Below are 17,866 nucleotides of genomic sequence, written 5' to 3' on the forward strand. Positions count from 1 at the left end.
GACGTTAATTACTTTCTTGTGCTGAGAATACTTACATTTCTAGAACAGGAAAGAAACTTCACAGTATCACATTTTAGATGAGGAAACCGAGGTTCAAGATAATTTGCCATGGTCAAGGTCACAAAGGAAGAGCTTTGTCACAAAGTGGAGACCAGAAGAGCACTGGGCAGGATTACCCAATCCCATTTAACTCTTTGGAATTAGTTTATTTTTATACCTAGAAATACTAATGGCTTATTTCAGGATAAATTATACATTGCTATTTACACTTAAATAATAACATGTTTTAATTTTTCTCCTTAAAACAAACATTTTCATATCTTGCTGGCATAAAATTCCTTTATGGTGAAAACATTCACTGTTGGGGGGAAAAAAATAAGACAGTATTGCAAAGGAGGCTGCCTAAAATGGTGTGAGAAAACAGCTCCAGATCTTACCTTTTATCTAACTTTGCTCCTGTATTTGTATCATAGTTTAGAAATGCGGCACATACAGTTTTTAAAATTTCTGCTCTAAGATTGTTAAAATGCCCAACCTTACTGTATTGTTATATAAAAAAGTTTTGCTGTAACTTCAGTAAAACTAGCAAAGGGTTATTTTATATTTAGTTGATACTAAAGCTTAAACATGGAGATACCTTGATATATATATAACAAAAGAAAACAGTTAATAAAATCATTAAGTATTATTCAGTTTGCACCTTATCAGGAAGGCTAATCATTTGTGAGTTGTAGTAAAGACCTTCATCTTCATTAGCAGTGCCAATAGCTGAAAGTATTGGCTAGTCCTCGATGCTCAGTGTAAAAAAATTCAATGCTTTGTCAATTATGTAATGAAGATGAGGGAGATATGAGCTTTGACAATTATAGCATAACCAGAAATTTAATTTATTGTTTTACTCAGTGTCGATATTATCGATGTATAGATTTTGACCACATACACATGTGCATACTGCTTATCGAACTAATATTTGGATAGAACAATTGAATTAAAATACATTAGTTATGTTACTCTGAGAAACTGGTGTAATACAAGGGTGTAAATATGGATATTGTGTAAAATCTCCTCCATTCCCAGAGCCTATGATTATGTGGTTTTAAAATTATAAATTTCAGTTAGGGCAGCGACTTGTCTTTTTTTATTGTATAACCATAGTTTATCCTACATCATTATTTAACTTTTTGTAAGTAAATGACCATATCAAAAAAAACCACATGACATACTAATCTGTGCCTTTAGAAGTCAGAGTCCATCCTTGGAGTGGTGGTGATGGTGGCTGACGGGTGAGGAGCATGAGGGGAACCTCTGGGTGCCAGACTGATGTTCTGTTTCTTGATCTGCATGGTGGTCACACAACTGTGGTTGGTTTGTGAATATTCCTCACTTTTCTATATGTACATACTTGAATTAAAAGGGTTAAAATGATATTCACATATAAAGAATATGGTTAATTCCTTTTAAAAAAATCTGATATTCCAAAAGACTTACCTCCTTTGAAAAGTCCCTTCTAGAGTTTTTGTTTGTTTTTCTGTAATAGTAGAAAGCAGAGGTCAGCAGACTATCCTCTGGGCCTCATCTGGTCCACTGCCTATCTCTGTATAGCCTGTTAGCTAAGAATGTTTTATACATTTTGAAATGATTGAAACATAATCAAAATAAGGATAATACTTCATGACACATGAAAATGATATGACATTCAAATTTCAGTGTCCAAAAATAAAGTTTTATTGGAACACAGCCACATTCATTCATTTCTTTATTTTCTGCTCTTTTCTGTTGTCTGTTTTCCTGCCTTACAGCAGTTTTTGTACTATGATGACAAGAGTTGAGGAATTGTGACAGAGATCACATGGCCTGCAAAGCCTAAAATACTAACTGGCCTTTTAAGAAAATGTTTGCTGTCTAGGGAAAAGGGTCAACCTTGGGGTCAAAGGTTGACTGATACTATCGTAACCGAAAGTGAGGGTCCAGCTGCTCTCTTCTCTGAAGCCAATAAAGAGGCAAGGTTGGTGGAAAGGAAAGTTTGCTTTATTTCTGAGGCCTGCAACCTGGGGGTGGGGTGGACTCCTGTCCAAAGGCCGACTCCCACCCACTGACAACCGGTGGGCAAGAGCTTTTATAGGTGAACAGAGTGGGGGGCTACATGCAGAAACAGCACAGTCAGCTCTGACAGTCGTCTTGAAATTGGTCATGCATTAGTCTGATCAGCATCATCTTGAGTATTTTAAGTACAGTTAATCTTCAGTTCCAGGGTTGGTTTTTTCCCGTTTTTTTGAGGCCAGATCTAGGAATTGTGGCAGCTATGTCATGGTCATCGTGTAGTTAACTTCTTCCACCTGATGAGGGTTTTAGTATCTATAAGACAGCTCATAGGATATGGCTCAGAATATTATCTATAGCCCTTGAAGAGGAACTAAAGGTCCTTGACTATCCTTAATGACTAAACTATTATTATTTACTCTTGTTGGACTCTTTTCCTTTGTTTCTGCATTTTCTTACTTCTCTGATTAAACTTATTCTTTGGCTAAAGTTTTTCCACAGACAAAAGGCAGGCTGAGGGCATGGGGGGCAAGGACCACAGGGTCCTGCTTCGTTTCACTATTACAATTTAAATGGTGTATGAAACTAGCCACCCATTGTATCAGCTAACTCAGATATTACCCACCCTTATCAGGATAGTCATTTTTGGAGTCTTCATTTATTGTTCATGAGATCCTATACATGAGTGATGAAAGCAAAACCAGCAATTTCATTGAACACATAGTTTCTTTGGGGTATTGCTACTTTCCCTTGTCCTTTTATCTTACCAGTTTTCAGCATCATTATGGAACCAGATTGTCTCTACCTTCACAAATTTCCTGCTGACTGAATTCATGCCCTGAGGCTGATAATCTGGTTAATATTGATATTTTGTAGTCTTCATGTGGGATCACACCAGCCTTTATCTTCAAGACGTGTAGCGTTGATTTACCACATGCACTTTGTGACCCTCAAATATCTGTCAAAAGTTTCTTCAGTTAATTGTCTGTGTTTGTTTAGGCCGTCTCCTCAACTGGTGTCAGCCATGTTCTGAAAGTCACACACACACACACACAGACCTCCATGTAGCCCTATGGGCACTTGTCCCCATGTTATGTCTCCTTGATCTAGTACATGCTTACAGTTTTCTTACATATGGTCAGTAGTAGCAACCTAACCAATATAATGGTTGCTTTGCTGATAAGAATCTTTTTGAGAAATAAAGAGAGAGAGAGCTGTGAGTGCTCAAGTCTAGCCAGGGCAAGAGGAAGTCAAAGATCATAAGACACCAGAAGCTGGACTGATCAGTGCTGCAGACAAAGCAAATGTTGTATGAAATAGGGTGAGAGTATGAGAAGGAGCTTGTAATTCAGATCCATCTGAAAGAGGGAAATCCATGCACAAGCCACCCCAAACCGGACCTGTGCCACGATTCTATAAGTCCATCTCCTTTGTTTTGTTCTCCCATTTGTTCCATACATGTACATGGAATGAGAGCCTCTGGCTGTTGGACAGTCTGTCAAAAGTGGCCGCGGTGCACTCGGGACTGTAGGCGACAGCATGTTGCAGTGGTTCCGAGCATGGTGTCTGCAGCCAGAGGGTCCAGACTCAAACACAGCTCTGTTACTTCCTGGCTGTATGTCCCTGGCAGGCAACACATCCCCTCAATGCTTCTGTTTCTTCATCTACAAGGTGGGGGCTAAGAGAGATAAAACAAGTGCTTTGAAAGATGCTCAGTTAATATTACCTATTGTTGTTTTAGTTCTCACTCTGAAGCTAAGAAAGTGTCCTCAGTATAATACTGGATGCCAGTATGGCAATAAATTGGCATCAATCATGTATGAAGTAACTCTAAACAGAATTTGTCTTTTGCCTAAAACTCACCTATTCTTCAACATCTAAAAAACATTGTTTGTCTTTATGGATGATATCATGCTTAAAACTTGCATCCTAAAATGTTTTAGAACTTATTCAACGTCTTAAAATCACTCGTTGCTAGAACAAATAGTTATTGAGAAACTACCGAGTACAGTACTATGCCAGGCCCTGGGGATTCATCGGTGAGGAAGGCTCACATGATCCTAGTGGGGCAAATAGAAGCAGAAATAAACAGCTGTGAGGGAAGTAAACATTGTGTTCAAGTGTTGTGAATGAAAAAATAGAGCGTTGAACTAGAGAACTTCAAGGAGAAATATTCTTATGACAGAGTGATCAAAGCAGGCAGGGGAAACTCTTTGAGGGACAATTTAGTTTAGACTGAAGGGTGAAAAGGTACCAGCTAGGCTGACTGGGAAGGAGAGCATTCCAGGCACCCTGCACACAGCACCTCTAAAAGTCCTGGGGTGAAAACTGTCCCGTTCAGAAGACTCCGAAGGGGAGTTGAAGCTTGGTGAGCAGGGTAGAGATTAGGGAAGAGGATGCGAGTGGGGAAGTGGGCCAGGAGAGATCTTGCAGGGTAGGGATGCTTCAACCACGTGGTTCATCTTCTACAGCGGGAGCCTCACGACTTGCACGCCTGTGTCGGATGGGGGGGTGGCTAGGAGTGTGCACACCATGATCCTTATTTAGCAAATCATGCAGGGAATTCAAAATACCACCGTGAATGGAGCAATGATTTTATGTAGAATATATATCTAAAATAGCTATTATGAACGTATATTTGTATGTCCTTATAAAAGATGGAATGTCTTAAAATTACATAATGTGACTTAATGTGCATGCACTTTAGGATTATTATTTAGTGTGTAAATATATTTACTTTCATATTTCAAGCTTTTTAAAATCTTTCCCAGAAAAAGTATTTATTTTTATCACTTCAAACCTGCATCTCCATTAAAAACTTTCCTTGTACTTCCTTATGTACGTGAAAATCCACATTAATTAGCATGTTGATAGACTTTAAAATGTAACGGGCATAATTGTTATTGAAATCAATGTTGGGGAGACCTGGGTGAAAGTGATCCAGGTGGAAGCACCTCAGCTGTATTGTGCTCAGGCAGGATGATTCTATTGAAATTACAAGTCTCTCTGGGTTTTTTTTCCAATCAGCCGCCTGGCTTAGAAACTCATGATGTGAATTTTTGATGGCAAAATTAGAAAATAAAGTGCCCTTCTCTTTTAAAAATAAATTTTGAATTCAAGAAGTGATCTGGCTAGACACTTGTATAAACTAACTTTACATTCCTGATGAATGAATATAACGCATTCAAGAAGTTTCACCTGGTTCCACATTAATATGATTATATCCTGAGTTGGAGATGAGGTGCCACAGGTTCTGAACTTGCCTATTCTAACTAGTTTATTCTAGAATGAGAACCAAGTCAAGTGTATCCACATAAGAGCTCGCCATGCCACCTAGGAAAAGTGTGTAATTATCCTGAGAGGTCCCCTTACCTTAGGAATGGGACACAGGATCCAATGTGAGTCAAGTTATTCAACCTGGAGTTGGCGTTCCCCCAGCCCCTCCCTCCTTTGTCCAGGACTAATGCAGACAAATGCTCTAATCCTCTCATCCTGAGGTTGGCAGTTTGCCAGCTGTAGGGACATTAGCTCCTCATTAGCACCTTGTCATCTGCCCACAGATCCACGTTCCACCCAGAACAAAAATAAAGTGGCCTGGCCCATTTGAAGCTTTGGCCATTGCCAGAAGGAATGCCAGTGCGTGGGGTACCTTATGGTTTTATGAGTTAGGAGTAAAAGAGAGATTCATATATTACTCAGATTCAAGAGATTAGTGGGCATACTGGTCAGATTATTTAATCATGTAAGACATCGAGGTACACTTTTTATAAATTCAGATTCCAGCACTGACCTCTTGTTTCCAAAGCAATTAGAGATAGTCTGTTCATTTTCCTCCAGAATATTGTCTTTGATGATGATGATGATGATTTTTATTTTAATAAGATAGCATTATTACAAAGGTGCAGAGTAAAAAAGGAGAGATGTTCTTAGCAGTAATTCTGAGATGTTCTGGGCAAGCAGAAGAGTTTAGGTTGGTCTAAAATTCTTTGCAGTAGTGAACAGGTAAAGTCCACTTGATAACGAAACAATTTTCATTAACAGCATTCCCCCCATCCCCACTTTTTTTGTCCATAGAGCCTGTCTCAGTCACTCTGTGGTTACAAAATATGTATATCTGTGAACACCCAAGTCAGTAAAAGCTTTGCAGATAAATATCCTCAAATCTGACTTTGTGGTCATTTCAGCCATCTGTGCCATCAATTTTGGTCACCATATATATGCTAATCCTTTGGAATCAATGCACAGCTAACTGAAAAAGAGTTGAGAATTTTGAATTGGGTGTCTTGCTTTTGATTTTGACCTTGGGTGTAGAAATAGCTGAGAAACATTTCTTTTAGCCCTCAGATTTTCACCTTGGTGTCCACCCCACTCGAGGTCTGAGAATTAGGCAATTAAGAAAATAATGGTGCTTTGTGACCACCTAGAGGGGTGGGATAGGGAGGGTGGGAGGGAGACTCAAGAGGGAGAAGATATGGGGATACATGTATATGTATAGCTGATTCATTTTGTTATAAAGCAGAAACAAATTCTTTATTTTAAAAAAAAGGAAAGAATGGTTAATTATTATATTTTGTAATTTCCACTTTAATTCAAATTCTGGCTCGCCAACAAGCTTCGTTCCTTTGAGAGCTCGTCTGCTTTCAGTACTTCGGATCTATGTCAGTCTGTACCTTCATACCCAATAATACAGATTGATTCATGGGAAATGGTGAGGTCAGTCATTGTCTCCAAACTGATAGCTTGCTTTGTTGGGATGGAAATATTAAGGCTCGCATTGTCTTTATAAGATGGCCTTACACCTTCCAGATCACCAAAAGACTTTAGGGTGCATAATAGATTCAAGATGGGAAGATGCTACATTTTCAGAAAAGGAACTACCTCTTAAGTTATGTTTCCATCCCTGAAAATATTCAGAAGGGAAACATATAACTATCGGTTGAGATAGTTTTATTCCCCTCTTAGGTACCAAAAGGCTGTCTCTAATCACTTTTTAAAATCACTTCCAGCTCTATGAAATCCATAAGGCTCTGTGGCTCTTATTTAACTTTTAATATTTGCAGTGTGTATATGTGTGTATGTGTGTGTGTGTGTGTGTGTGTGTGTGTGTGTAAAGAGAGGGGTCCTGTGTTGGTACCTGTCCCATCCCCCTCTGATTAATTTTCATAGGGTATTTCTATTCTGACAGATCAAGCTCCTGGCTGTTTGAGTCTCTTTCTAACTGCAGCTGCCATCTGAATTCCTTTTGGACATAGTCCATTCATCTATAGTTCAAATTATACTTTTTCAAAATTAAAGAAAAAAATTAATTTCATGACATGTATGAGTTTCACTGAATAAGTGATGTTTATATGGTAACCAACAGCATCCCAACAAAATCTGGTCCTCAGACATGGAACTGTATTGTTTTTCTAAAGGCACAGGCCCTCTGGTATCATTCTCTAAAAGAATATTGTGGATTGGTTATCTAGTTTCTGTTTAAATATATATATATTGACAAGGAAACCAAGATATATAGCATTCACAATCTGAGCTTTCTAATTCAAAAGTATAGTATCACAAACATACTTCATAACTCAGCAATGCATAAAGTGTTTAAATAATAGATCGAGATGACAGATGTCATAAACATATATGAAATGGATATAGTCAAATATATATGGCAAATTTTGAGAAATGGTTTCAATCACAGTATTTTTTGTTGTTGTTGATTTTTATCTATGATCTGAGGCAATTTTAAATTAAGGCAGATGTCACCTTTAATTTATTGTCAGGTGGAAGGCACACTTATTTTGTACTCCAAGAATTTATTTAACTTAACTCTGTAATTGCTAGCAATATACAAGCTCATTATTTCACAATTTAGTATATTTGATGCCAGCTGTTATGGAGTTAATGGCAAAGTCAAAAGAAATGACATAAAGCACAGTCTCATGTTTAGTGCAACCATCCTGTATTACCGTAAAAAATCTCCAGTCGGCCATGAGTTCACTTTAGTACTGTTTCTTACTATTGTCATGAGTGAAAAATGAGATTTTTTTCTCCAAATATTGTATTTGATATCTTGCTAAACATTAAACTTTTGGCCTCTCTTTTAAGGTGTGAAAAACCTCTTTTACCTATTTTATTTTTCTGAAAGTTATTTATGGCAAAGCTGCAATTTAAAAAACTATTTTCCCTTCATGGGAATGGGGTTTGAGAGGTGTCTGTATAAAAACTAAGAAGCAAATATGCTTTTAATTGGGTTATGTGTCAGTATTTTCTCCTCCTGGATATAAGTTGATTATTTCCTACTTATATTTTAATAGAACCTGTGGTTCTTAGGGGAACAATACCAAGCTAAAAAAGCATAACAACCCAGTATGAATTCAGTAGCAAAATTCTGAAATTAGTGAAAAAAGATTTTCCTGTATTATAAGGAACTATGTATATATTATATATGATATATATTTATAGTGTTAAATAGTGATTGCTATTGCTACCTTCACAATTTTGACACAGAACGTCAGTCTTCACAGACTATAGCATCCCCGTGTAAAGCCATTGATTTATTTGTGTTTCCTTTGGTACACGTGTAAAATCTATCCCTGTCACAAAATCTTCTTGATTTGAAATCATGTAACTTTTTTTCTAAATATATTATTACATAGATGCACAAAAGGCAACATTTGATATATTTCTTAAAATTGAACAGATGTTAAAATAAGAAATAGGATCGCAAACTATATTTTTAATTATAGGAATACTTAAAAATATTCCTCCACCCTCTTGTTAACTGATATATTTAAACCAATAATTTTACACGTTTTGTGAATTTGCGTATTTAACTTGGGAAAACTCACTCTTCACTGTGTGAGGCATAAAAAGAGAAAATGCGTTTCCAGGAAACAATTCACTAGTAATTTAGTCCAGCTATTTTCACTACTTAACTTTTGTGTTTTTTTCTTAAGTTCACCATAAGATGACATTTCATTATTAGATTTTTTTTTTAATAGTCACTCACCAGATATTAAAGGATGCAATTGGTTTCAGTTCAGGAAGGTTTTAACTGCGTTTTAATTAGCTTAAAACATATGCTTCCATTTATCGTATTACATGGAGTACATCCTATTCCATTTAGCTGAGTATTGAGGACTATTGTACAATATGGTGCTCAGGCTAAAACAATGAAATACTAATTGGATCCAGTAAAATAACTGTAACATTTCCGATTCCTATTAGGCAGGTTACGTAAATTAGGCTAATATAAAATGGTGCTTAATAGAATTGCAAATATGGTGTGATAATACATTCAGACAGGAAAGACAGTGAAAGGGGATTTTGGAGGAAATCAAATACATTTGCATTACAATAAAACGTTTCCTGCTGTGAGGGCTCTTGCAAGGCTGGAAAAAACAACACTCCAGTACCACTCCCTCTTATTTACATAGGAATGCCATCCCTACCTCTTTCAGCTCCTATGAACAGTTGTCAGTAACAGAGAATAACATGCAGTTTTAAGTCTGTTGATGAATATAGTCCTTCTATTATTTCATTGGGCATCACATCTGAGATCTTCATATTGCAATGAGGGAGCATTTCCCTTCATATACAGTATGTCTTTTTATGATGAGGATGTACTTTCTAGGTTTGAAAAGCTGACTGCAGTCATTGGAACTGGATTGATATTTCCTGTTTCATCTACATTTTATGTCTTGTGTTTATTTCCTTCTCTTCTTTTATGTTATTAGTCAGTGGGTTGGATAGTTGTGACATGTGTGTACACTTGAAGCGTCCTAAAATGGAATAGAAGGTCTTCATATTCCTTTTCTCCAATGTCCTGGCCCCCTTAGACTTTCTTGTAAGTGTGAATTACAGCTACGTATGATATTTTAAATGAAGAAATTTCAGAAACTGTCACCGGGATGGAGAAAGGTAGAGTGATCCTTCTCCTAAAAATCCTTTAAACCAATACTAATTTCACCTTTGTTCATTAGCAGTCCCCATGGTGAGCTTGCTTCTGTGTTTTTGCGGAATCCGGAGCACTTTTCTGGGCCGAAAGGTGTTCTGGGAGGAGATTTTGAAGCTGTCCCTCAAAGGAAAAGTTGCCCAATGAAGTGAGGAAAGGACTACATTTTTCCCTTGCATATACACTGATAAAAGAGCTTTCTGCTGAACTCACAAGCACCCTTGTACCTTTCAGTTTGCTCCCAGCGCTCAGATCCCAGTGTTTCTGTGAAATGGCAGAGAGAGGGAAGACCATTCTGGGGCCTAGCATGCAAATGAGCAAACCACGTAAAGGAAAAGAAAATTTAAATCCCATCTATTGTATTCTAAGCAGGTTGCTAGCAAGCCTTTGTGGAGTGGTATAAAAACGAATCTCATCTTCTTCCTGGCATGAAAACTAAAAACATACTTTATTTCTCACTCACATCAGCAATTTTTATGCAGTTTTATCTTCAAAAAGGTTTTGTTTTTCTTAGGAGTTAAGTGTGTAACATTTTCATTCATGACACAAATTATTTTATCTGCATCTGTGCCTCTGATTTAGACCTTCATCTTTAGTTATGGAATTTCTCACTTTATTTATATTCACAGGTAGTCCTCTCCCTCTTTTTAAAAAGTGTTGGAATTAATACTATTTGCTTAAAGGAACAAGCAATTTTAAAAAGGCACTACATTGTATGGGGCATGCTTTCCTAGTGAAGCAAAGCAAGTTAAAATCCTGTAGATTCAAATTCCCTTCTCTTTCAGCTTTCAGCTGTGAAGAAAAGGATTTTCATCTAGATGTAAAAGATGGTAATTGTACAGTAAGGGAAAGGTCCTGGCCAATAGGAATGTGCCTGGGGGATGTGAAAAGAGGGGCAGAGAAAGAGTCATCAGGCCCTGCAGGCCGGACTTATTGGGAAGGAACGCTTGACAAACCACGCAAAGCAAAATGGTCAGCTAGCTAACTAGGTGCTTTGTCCACCAAACCAAGTAATCCGTTTGCTGGTTCTCTGTCCCCTTCCCCACCCCCTGCTTTAGTCACCAGAAAAAAAATTAAACTGATTGATTTGTTGCAGCCTTATTTCATATACGGAGAGTGTGTAAATCTTTAGATGTATTTATTTATCTCTATTATTATTTTATTTTTCCCTGTCAATTAAACAAAAATCCAGGTACAATAAATTTCATATTAGTTAGAGGAGGCAACCCATTGTCCAGAGAAGGTCTTTGTTCTCGAATAACTTAAAAAAAATTGTACTTTTAAATAATTATTGATTCACAGGAAGATGCAAAAATAGTATGGAGAGGTCCTGTGTACCCTTCATCCCGTTTCCCCCACTGGTAACATCTGACATGATTATAGTACAACAGCAACACCAGAAAACTGAGATTGACACTATTCATAGGCCTTATTAGCTTTAACCAGTTTTACATGCATTCATTTGTATTTTTGTGTGTTTGTGTGTGCGCACCTGTGTAGTTCTAAGAAATTTTATCAAATAGCTTTTCTCTTTTTTTGGCTTAGTCATAGACTTGTCAAAATAAAACAGCCAAATGGTTTAAACAGTGATGATATTTTACTAAATCTCTTATTATTTCAACATTTTATGATAGTTGAAAGTAAACCTTTTGTTATTACTGTTTGGGTTGTTGTTTTGGCTGTTTTGCTGTTTAAGAAGTGGACTCTTCACAGACATAGGAACATAAATGTTCGATTTAAAAGTGATGACCTAGATTTTGCAAGATACAATTGTAACCAAAATAAAAGCCCACATGGATAATTAATATAATTTGATTTTTATCACAAGTCCGACATTACTTTTTAATTACGCTTAGAATTTTAATTTTTCACCTTTCACACACATGCTCATGTGCACACACACAGATATAAGCTTGCTGGAACCGTACTTTTGTCTCCTTGATCACTAATCGTTGTTTATGAGTGCACACACATATAAATAGCTACAGACTGTACTTGCATAGATCTCTAGAGTACAGATACCTTCACTCAGGAGCCAGCAAACTCTGAACAGGGCCAGATAGTAAATATTTTAGGCCTTTCAGGCCGTACGTACAGTCTCTGTTGCAACTTCTCAACTCTGCCCTTGTAGCAGGAAATCAGCCTGAGACCATATGTAAATGAATGAACTTGGCTGTGTTCCAATAAAATGTTATTTATGGACACTGAAATTTGATATTATATAATTTCAAGTGTCATAAAATATTCTTCTTCTTTTAATTTGTATTCCAATATTTAGAAATGTCCAAATCATTCTCAATTCACAGACCTTAACAAAACAGTCTGTGGGCTGGATTTAGTCAGCAGGCTGTAGTGTTCTGAGCCCCATACTACACAAAAATTGGAATTTGGGGTGTGCTTTCATTGATGTGTGTGCACACAAAAATTTTCTTCCTCCTAATCTCCAATCTTATTCTTATCACTGTTTGAGAAAGCATAGACAAGCTATAGGGAAGAAACATGCTAACATGAGAGAAAGCTCTCGATGCAATAGTAAAGTAACAGTGGATTGTTTCTTTTCTTCTTTTTTTCTCCCTTTCTCCATTCCTTCCTTCCTTCCTTCCTTCCTTCCTTTTAGTTTAACATTGCATTAAGGGAACAGCTCAAGTTTCTCATTTTCCCCCTATTTTCTTGTCGTGGATATATTAGCAGTACATGATGCATACTAATTATAAAGTTGGCTGTAACAAGAGTTCCTCTTGTGACTCCATTTAAGAGCTGATTGTTTACTATCTTTTTCTGTAAGTATAAAATTTTAATTATGCCACTGACAGGAACTGTGCGTGATACAGTGCTCTACATTTATCACTGGGAGAGGGCCAGTTGCAGAGCTGTTTGACTTTGGAGAAATCCTGATGCGTTTGCAATGTTGAGCAGCAGGTGCCACATTATTATGTACAGAAAAGCAATTAGGAAGCATATTGGATGAATGGGGAGTGCATTAATATTAGCAAGTACATTTGTCAGTGGTTTTGATGCGAGTCTTTTTCTTTCCTTTATGCAACATTAAGATTGTGGCTCTCATAAATTCTCCCCTTAAATTGCCATCTGTTCCCTTGTCAGGCAGTAGTGAGGTAGAGAAAAGTTTTCTTGACAAAATGAAAGGGATTTCTTTTATTTAAAGTAGAAGCAAAAGAGCTGATAGAAAGTTGCAGAATTGTAGGTTGCGCAGTTCGGCTTTGCGTGTGTTAAGTAATTACCTTTGAATGTAACATTAACTGTAGAACCCTTTGATTTTTACAAGTTGCTATTTTCCCCCCAGTCATTTCGAGTATTTTAAAATTCAATAGGAAAGAGTTACAATTAGATTAATGCAGTGACAACCAACAATTGGCCACTTGGGTTAGGAAGTTTGAGGAAGGAATTGCTGATTTTTTTATTGCCGTGCATCCTTCCATTTTGCTGGCCCACGGCCATGTTCCCATCCTGAAAGGATTTCAGATTAATAACTAGAATGTCTCCCCTCTTTAACTCTAGAGTATTTCTGAAATAAAGAGCACTCAGTACAATAACAGTTGAAAGAAATTCTCTGCACATTATGTACTGTAACAACTGGATATTATCTTCATGACAAACTCTGATGTATAATTATATTATTAAATTTTTCAAAATCTTCACTAACTGAAAAGCGTAGTGCATAAGTGACTTTGGTTAATTGAGTTTTCTGGTTAACCAAAAGGTAATATAATTCTTTTAATTCCAACTACCTTAATTGGAATGTTTTTTTCTTGAATATATTTGTTCACTTTTTGAATTTAGCAAGGGGGTATATAAAATATCATTAAATCTCTGCTTTTATGCACTTTCCTCATTATTTCTTATATCAGGTATTTTCAAAAATGCCTCAGAAAAAAAGGAGAATTGGGCTTAACTTGTACCTCACAAAGAGCATAATCTAATTTTTAAAAAGGCAAGTATTGTCAGCATATCTTTGCCTACTTTGGAAACCAAAAGTCTTTTTGCAAGGAAAATCGAGTTGGTATAATTTCTGGTTGAGTTCTCATTGATTATAAGCACAGAGAAGAGGGAGTTACATGATTTCTCCACCTAGGCTAACTGCTGTCATGTGTAACTCGGTCCTGTTTACAGGTGGCCTTGGTGAGGATGCTGCAAATAGCAAGTTACATACTTTCCTTCTGGTTCTCTTGGGTCTGTAACTTGCTGTTTGTGGCATTCTCAACACAGACACCTGTACACAGGTGAGGTCTTCTGGTTTCCTCTCCTGTCTGTTCCCAGGGTAACTAAGGTCAGGAGGACTAACCCAAGCTCACAGAAAACTAATATATAATTAATGCTAGTTTATTCACTTAAAACAAGATTTGCAGCTAGTCTTGTTAAAAAGCTGGAGTTTAAACCCTGTTTTTTGTTGGTGAGCAAGGCCTCACAGCCACTTAGTTTATCTGGATCGTAAAAGCCAGTGTCCTCAGGTTCTGATAGCCTTATGGATTTGTCTCCACTCCTGGAGTTCAGTTGTCCTCTACCCTGGACAAGGCTGGAGACATCTTGATAAACTCTTGATTTGGGAGTTCTCCATTTTCCTTGCCTCTTCAGTTTTAGCTCTGTTTGTAATATGCACGTTCCTTTGAAAAGTGGATATTCCCCAATTTTCTTCATTAGACGTAGGTGAACAATCTCTTATGTGACATATTCAGAGGTGGCTGAGCTTATTTATTAGGCCTTGTTTTTCAGCATCTCAGAGGTATCTTAGTTCCACATTCTGGCTTCTCATATACACTCACTATCTCAAATGAGGCACCTGGGTGCTAAAGGACAGTTTTAAAGTCTATCTGGGAGTGATTATGCCATGACCTTTCATCCTCACACTGGACAGCTAGCCTGGGCCACATATACAGAAACAAAAATCAGGTGAAGGGAAGGACAATTAGCTAGATAATTCAGGAATGCAAAACCACGAAAATAAGGATGAACGTACCTTATCAGCATTTGCAATGAACTTTCCCACTCATGATCTCAGTACCTTCTCGTTAGCAGCCCAGTGAAGCAGGCATTGTTCACCCGACCTACTGCAAGTGAGGAAACTGACCCTCAGCCAGGCTTCCAGAATCATTCTGCAGGGAGGGGCAGGATTAGCAGGCAAATGAGGACCTACAAACTCTGGATCTGGTGCTTCCTCCTACCTCTCAGACCTCTTCTCAGCTTTTCTTATTTTACAAGGGAGAGCCTTTTAACTATAGTTCATCCATTTGCAGGTCCCAGTTTCTTCTGGTATTTGTTCAAACCTCCAGTTTGCTTTGTCAGGATAAGTGGATCCTACCCTGTCTCACTGACATGGAGAGTTTTTGTTTGTTTGTTTGTTTGTTTGCTGTACGCGGGCCTCTCACTGTTGTGGCCTCTCCCGTTGCGGAGCACAGGCTCCAGACGCGCAGGCTCAGCGGCCATGGCTCACGGGCCTAGCCGCTCCGCGGCATTGGGATCTTCCCAGACTGGGGCACGAACCCACATCCCCTGCATCGGCAGGCAGACTCTCAACCACTGCGCCACCAGGGAAGCCCGACATGGAGAGTTTTTTGTTTAAACCAGGATGAATGGAAGGAGATGTCACCATGGTGGCTGGAAAAGAGCACTGGACTGGGAGTTAGGAGAGCTGACTTTTACATGAATTTGATGGATAGGTTTGGGCCAACCATTCAACCAAATTAGACTTCACCTGTAAAATGAAGAAGTTGTCCTTAGATATATCTTTCAAGCCGTGGTTTGGAGGTTCCATGTCTGTCTCATATTTTCCAGAGAGTTCCTGAGCTCCTCACTGATCAAGGAGCTCAGTCTTCTGTTTTGGGGGCCTGTATGTATCCGGATGCACTTGGCATGTCTGGGTTCCAGTCTCACCAGGCAGTATAGCAGCTCTGTGCCTAGGCAGGTAGAATCCCTGAACTTCTGCCTTGTTCACACAAAGAGAATGCAATGAGGATGATCATCTTTACTTTGCTGGCTTCATAAGGTTGTGTGAGGATCAAAAGAGATAGTAGTTGTGAAAACATTTTAAAAACTGTAAAAAAAAAAAAAAAAGAGTCCATGAACTTATATTAGCAATCTTTGCTAAATCATCATCTCTGTAGGGCACCTACTCTTCTCTCATTTTGTTCACTGGGCCTGTCTTGAAGGCTAGAGACGAGTGCTGAAAGACATGCAGCACTTGGGGATGTCAGAGCCATAGTCCTCTAAGGCGATGGTTCTGTAAGAGTCTAGGTATTCCCCAAACCCAGCCTCTTCTTGAAGCTAGAGGAATGTCTATGGGAAGATATGTGTACATTTAAGCCTCCTAGAGGAAAGAAAAAACATCACTATCCCTTAAAGAAATGTTTTAAAACATGATTGCCTGTCAGCCCGGACATCTACTGGTGGCAAGAAAAAAATGCCTCCTGAGCTTTATAACTGGATGTCTGTCACTGCCTTCCAGCCATCCACCCAGGCAGGCAAACCCAAACCTATTTTCTATCTCTCACTGAAGTGAGATCTAAAGCCCAGTATGTAATCCTTCTTGGGATATCTTTTGGATCTTTTCTTGGTTCCACAATTATTTATTTATTATTATGAAACCATCGCTTTGAATCTGAGCTTGAGTACAAAGTGGAGGGAAAAAAAGGTTAAAAAAAAAAGCAAGAAGTCAGAATCACAAAGGTTTGCCAACTGAAGTGACTTCCGTATACCACTCCTTCCATTTCTCCTCCCTTCCACCTCCCTTCCACAGTGTGCACCCTGCTAATTTCAGTGCCACCACCCACCTACAGTCAGACCTCTTTGCAGGAGTTTAATCAGATGTACCTAACGGCTAAGTCCAAAATGCAGATAAATTTTGGACCACTTACCTGTCTTTCTCCTCTATCCTTTTTTTTTCTTAAAGCTAAGAAAATTAAGCAATTAAAGTATTCATATTAAAAATCCAAAGTAAATCACAATCATGAGCTCTTAATCTGTTTTTTTGTTTTGTCTTGTTTTTCCTCCCTCCAAATGTAGAATTACGTTTCATGTCAACTTCCATTGAAATCCCAGCAACAAAATTGTTTTCCATGGAAGGGAGGCTGGGAGGGGGTCTTTTCATATAATGTCCCCTCAGACAGAGTCCTGAGAAGATCATGTATGGGGCAGTCCGATTATTCACATGGGCATAAGCGTAGAGAGGAGTCTTCAAATTAAATACAACAGTAGAAGAAAAGAAAAGCTATCAGGAAAAGGGTATCTTTTTACTCTGACCCGGGCAAGATGTCAGTCATGTGGTCTGTTGACTCTGTAAACAAACATCAGGGTCTTCTCTCCTCTATCCTTAGTGACCTGCTTTGCTGAGTCTAACCTCGGTAGAACTTGGCAGAACTCCCTTTGTCATGAGTCAGCCACTCCTTAGGCATTTATGATGCACAATCACATCTTGGATTATTAATCTTTTGTATTTATTTGTTTGGGATTAGTTTTGTATTTATTTGAGTCCTGTGTATGGATTAATTTTTTTGTATTTGTCTGAATCCTGTATATCGGGCACAGTGACATAGGTTGGTTCTCTGGTCCTTCTAATGTAGGTTCATTTTTGTCTGTAGTTTCAAAGCACTTCTCAGAAGGTATATTTGAAATGAATAAGAGAAATAATGTCTTTGGTTCACAGACATCAGTGTAATTGTCCCATGCCCCCTCCAAAATTACTAACTTAATTCACTTCCATGAATATTTTTTGCTAATCCCAATATTTATTGAACCTCAGTGTCATCGCCATTTATCAATACTGTGAAAGTTACTGGGAAAGGTGAATGAAATATAGGAGATGATTCCTCTTCTAAAGTGATTTTACAGTTTGGTGAGAAGAGGAGTCAACGCATACAGACGTTTAGAGAA

Source organism: Mesoplodon mirus (assembly GCF_964341445.2).
Source record: "Mesoplodon mirus genome assembly, chromosome: 14".
Lineage (NCBI taxonomy): Eukaryota > Metazoa > Chordata > Mammalia > Artiodactyla > Ziphiidae > Mesoplodon > Mesoplodon mirus.